Genomic DNA, 6000 nt, shown 5'->3' on the forward strand with positions numbered 1-6000 from the left:
ATTGAGGTTGGTTAAGAGATGCCTGCATTTCGCTGAGTTTAGCAAGGGCTGAGCTACTTTTCTTGAAATACTGCACTATGGCCTTTACTTTACCTAGCTGGGGTCCAATAGGGAAGTTGCAACCTATTAAATGTTCATATTTTGGCTATTGGATATTGTTAATTGACCCTCAAAACTAAAAAATTCACCATCGCCGAATTTTAAAACACCGTGGTTGATTTTTAATGAATTTTTAAAAATCCACGCGCAAAAGTGCGCGCTTCTGAAACGTCACTAGCCTACGTCACAGGGCGCGAACGGGCAGCCTTCCGCCGAAGATCCCTTGTTTTCGCTAGGAATATTTTGAGCGCGTTGATATTTGTATTTTTTGGAAATTCAATAATCCTTTTGAACACACTATGGAGACCGGATTCGTTAAAGCACAATCTAAATAATCTTCCTCATGTAACATCAATGAGGATATTCGAATATTTCCGAGAGGATGAGAGGTTTAATGTTCCAGAAACGCGGGAGTTAAATGCGAGGAGATAGCCTTTTACGTTTCGTCTTCGAAGTCGAATGCGTGACCTTCGGCTTCTGCCCTACCGGAAGGCGCATAACGTCACTTCCTATGCCATCTGACGTCACAGGCGCTTGAACTTTAAAAATTAATTTAAAAAAAACTACTTATCGTATCGCAAAAAATTTTTCACCTATGATGTTCATACATGTTACTCTATCATATAAAAATAAAATTGAAAAATCGAAAACTTCCCTATTGACGACGATATTGCATCCGTCACAACCAAGTTCAGGGAGTGCGCGAAACAGCTTACATGCTTCATTCCTAGCTCTACTACTGCAGCTTTAACGTTACTAGCGTTGTCAGTAACAACGCCAACAACTTCATTGCTGATGGAAAATTTTCCAAGAACGACACGTATCCATTCAGCGATATTTGGCGCTGTGTGCCGCTCAGGAAATTTTGAGCATTCGAGCAGACAGGACTGAAGTGTGGTGTTTGCATCAATAAAATGAGCCGTGAGAGAATAAAAACTCACATTGTTCACATTGGTCCAGCCATCACATGTTAAGGCAACGGGCGGGGTGTCTTTCATAAGGTTTTCAACCTTCTGCAACATCTGATTGTAAAGACCAGGCAACAATGTGGCTGTTACTGTCTTGCGACTAGGTAAACTGTAATTTGGGTTCAACATTTTCACAAACTGCTTGAACTCCGCATCCTCGACTATTGAGAAGGGGTGGTATTCTTTGCATATCATCTTAACTAATTGTTCATCCAGTTTCCTTTTGGTTTGGATTGGCACAGGCTGGGCTCTATCAATGAATCGGGTCATTAATGACTGTGGTGTCTGATTATTAGAAGACCTATGGCTGCGGAATAGTGTTGTAGTTGGAGTAGCAACTTGTGGCGAAGTTTCCACTTCTGGCGAACTCCTGTCCCGCAACGGCGATGATGGAGCAGGCGGCGTGTCAACATCATTGCTGGTAGATGATTCTGCCAGTTTCACCGTGGGATGTTTTCTTTTCAAATGTCTTTTCAAATTTCCAGTGCTACCACACGTAGCAATGTCCATTCGGCAGATCCTACATTTTGCCTTGCCTTTCGACGCTTCGTGATGGAAATGATACCAAATATTACTGGTCAACCGTTTATCTGACATCATTAACCTAGACGAAAAAAAAAATGGCTCAGTTAATTCTTTGCCACAACAGAATGAACAAAAAAGTCAATTTTGTGACTAAAAGTCAACTATTAAAAGTCAATACAATTTTGTAACATTTTACAGCTAATAGTTAAAAATGTTAAGTTTTAATACATTGCTAAGTTTATACAGCCAAGGACGTACCTAATTAGAAGATTTTAAGGGTGAAACTCTTACGACGAGGGAAAAAACTTCTATGTAGAAAACATTGCATTTGGTTCATATTAACTTTAAATTTAAGGTTTGATTACATACGGCAATAATTGTAAACAATTCTGATCAGTTAGAAAAATTATCATATAAGCTTTGTGCTACAATAAAATTAAAGTGAAAAAACAACGTAAATAAAGCACAAATATTTGTGCTTTATTTACGTTGTTTTTTCACCTTAATTCTGCTCAGTTTGACTCCAATTTTCTATTTTCATCTCTTCATTGACTGAAGTCATATTTTGGAAAAAACAGTGGTAGAGGAGCACCTGAACTATGACCTATCAATACAATGCATTAACTCCGTTAATACTGCTTCTTCAAAGTAGTGATAAAACGAATAGTGATTCGGCCGAATACCGAATATTCGGCCACAATCGAGAAAACATATATTCGGCTATATAGTTAATTTGTTTTTGCTAAAAAAACAAAGCCCAGGTTGCATTTAAAGCATAATTTTGCATGGTTAATAATTCAATACACATTAAAATTCATTTTTAAAATGGTTTGAAGTAATTTTAAAAAATAATACAGTAGTCTCTCGAAAATCCGAGGTAATTGGGGCTCACCCCAGCTCGTATTACTGAAAACTCGGATCATCCGAAAAATTATTTGGACTACCCAAGGACATGCGCTCTTTACTTCTTTACGATATGAAAAGGAAATATTGTTGTCTCTTCTTAAAACTTATCACTCAAATATCAACATAAAGTTTTGTTTTAATTAACCGTAAACGAATTTTAATGCCCGCCCGTTCTTGTGTGTAAACTTGCAGGCAATCAAAAACTACCCTTTGATCGTCCTCGAATACGTTTTGATGAGTTTAAATAACCCCGGACCCTGCCTGTTTACATTTTTGGATGGACAACAAATATTTAGTTTTGAAATTTTTTGCACTGATTCACCATCTGTGAATAAGCAAAATCATAACAGAATTTTTTTTTTAAATATTTAAATTTAATTTATTTTTTAAAAATAAGGTCGTTTTAAATCGCTAAAACTCAAAATAATCTTGGTGAATTTTCAAAATGTTCTCAAAAAATAAATAAATAAATAAATAAATAATAAATACATAAATAACGCACGAATATCTAAGCTTTAAATTTTATTCGGCAATCCAAGAGGTTCAATCTCAAAGAATCATAGAGTTGCAGGATTTAAATTTTCCTGTTCGGAAGTTAAACCCGCGAGGAAATTTGCCTGTACGTTACTCATCGTTCCAGATACTACAAATCCGAATTCAGTATTTTGCAAAAGTAACGAATTGCCATTTGCTTTAAATCATCCCGGCTTAAGTAATTCGAAAAAGAATTCGCATCCAATCAACACATGAATTTTATTAGGAATAAAAAATTCCGAATCCGTCAATTCCATTTCATTGGGAAAATCTAATTGCGATATATCAAGACGAGTCATCTACGTTAGTACCGTAATTTATGGCAAGATAAAGAAGGTAGCAGTTTTTGAATAATCTCCTCTCTCGTTCGAAATTGTTGCTAAGATAGGACAGAGAGACTTCCAGCTTTATTACTAGTAAAGATATAATAACACGAGAAATGTTTACGGCTTAATTTTTGTTGTTTTAACCATAATGTATATTTAAAGTTAGAAAAGTTTCTAAATTATAAAACTTTAATCATATAGGTCATTATTGCTCAGATCGTTTTAAGCCACCAAGCACCAGGTTTTTAAGCTATATTTAGGGGGGGGGGACAAACTATTGAACATTCAGAAAATCAGAAAAAAGATGAAAAGCATACACATTTTTTTTTTTTTTATAGACACTAAAATTAAGATGAACAAGAGAATAATAAAACAGTACATACTAGACCAAATAAATTAGCACGAAAGGATGATGTTGCGATCAGGACTTTACCAATAGAAGAGACTGAAATACCTAAAAATAAATAAATCAAAAAAGTATTACTATTAGAGAAAGGGTTCGAGAGATATGAAAACATTAGCTAAATCCCTCACCGCAGTTATTTTTTATTTCCATGTCTAACTACCCGCGAACATATAATAATGCAATTGAATTTAAGAACAGTAAAGAAGAAATAAAGTTTAGCAAATTGCAGCATCAACTATGTGAAACATGAAGGTGGAAAACAATAACATTGAACATTCAGAAAAAAAAAAAAAAAAAAAAAAAAAAAAAAAAACAGATGAACAGAGTAAAAATAAATAAATAATAGAGTATTGTTTTTAGAAAAAGGGATGGAGAAAAATGAAAACGTCAGTTTATTTTTATTTGCATGTCTGACCATCCGCGCGCATATGACATTGCAATTGAATTTAAGAACGGTAAAAAAGAAATAAAGTTTACAAATTGCAACATGAATTATGTGAAACACGAAGGTGGAAAACAAAACATTGAACACTCAGAAAAACAGATGAAAGCCATACACACTTTATGGACACTTCAATTAAGATAAACAAGACAATAATAAATCAGTACGTACAAGACTAGAGAATTTGGCAGGACATGAGGATGCTGCAAGCAGTACTTAACCATTCAGAGAAACGGAAAGTCCTGAAAATTAATAAATAATAAAGTATTATTATTAGCGAAAGGGATGGAAAAAAAAGAAAACATTAGCTTATTTTTTATTTGCATGTCTAACCATCCGCGCGCATATGACATTGCAATTGAATTTAAGAATGATAAAAAAGAAATAAAGTTTAACAAATTGCATCATGAATTATGTGAAACACGGATGTGGAAAACAAAACATTGAACATTCAGAAAAAAAAAAAAAAAAAAAAGAACAGCATACATAATTTCATAGACACTTAAAAATTAAGATAAACAAGACAATAATAAATCAGTACGTACAAGACTAGAGAATTTGGCAGGACATGAGGATGCTGCAAGCAGTACTTAAACATTCAGAGAAACGGAAAGTCCTGAAAAGTAATAAATAATAAAGTATTATTATTAGAGAAAGGGATGGAGAAAAATGAAAACATAAGCTTTTTTTTTTTTGCATGTCTGATCATCCGCGCGCATATGACATTGCAATTGAATTTAAGAATGATAAAAAAAGAAATAAAGTTTAACAAATTGCAGCATGAATTATATGAAACACGGATATGGAAAACAAAACATTGAACATTCAGAAAAAAAGATGAAAGGCATACACACTTTATGGACACTTCAATTAAGATAAACAAGGCAATAATAAATCAGTACGTACAATACTAGAGAAGTTAGCAGGACATGAGGATCCTGCAAGTAATACTTAACCATTCAGAGAAACGGAAAGTCCTGAAAATTAATAAATAATAAAGTATTATTATTAGCGAAATGGATGGAAAAAAATGAAAACAATAGCTTATTTTTTATTTGCATGTCTAACCATCCGCGCGCATATGACATTGCAATTGAATTTAAGAATGATAAAAAAGAAATAAAGTTTAACAAATTGCATCATGAATTATGTGAAACACGGATGTGGAAAACAAAACATTGAACATTCAGAAAAAAAAAAAAAAAAAAGAACAGCATACATAATTTCATAGACACTTAAAAATTAAGATAAACAAGACAATAATAAATCAGTACGTACAAGACTAGAGAATTTGGCAGGACATGAGGATGCTGCAAGCAGTACTTAAACATTCAGAGAAACGGAAAGTCCTGAAAAGTAATAAATAATAAAGTATTATTATTAGAGAAAGGGATGGAGAAAAATGAAAACATTAGCTTTTTTTTTTTTTTTTTTTGCATGTCAGACAATCCGCGCGCATATTATAATGCAATTGAATTTATGAAATGTAAGGAAGAAATAAGGTTTAACAAATAGCAGCATTAACTAAGTGAAACATGAAATTGGAAAACAATACATTGAACATTCTGAAAAAAAAAAAAAAAAAAGAAAGAAAGAAAGAAACAGATGAAAAGCAAGCACACTTGAATTTTTTTTGATAGGCACTTAAATGAAGTTAAACAAGACAATAAACAAGATAAATCAATACATACTAGACTATATAAATCGGCAGGACATGAGGATGTTGCGAGCAGGACTTAACCACTAAAAGAATTTGAAATTCCTAAAAATAAATTAAAAAAAAAAAAGAATTTA

Source organism: Uloborus diversus, chromosome 1 (assembly GCF_026930045.1).
Source record: "Uloborus diversus isolate 005 chromosome 1, Udiv.v.3.1, whole genome shotgun sequence".
Taxonomy (NCBI): domain Eukaryota; kingdom Metazoa; phylum Arthropoda; class Arachnida; order Araneae; family Uloboridae; genus Uloborus; species Uloborus diversus.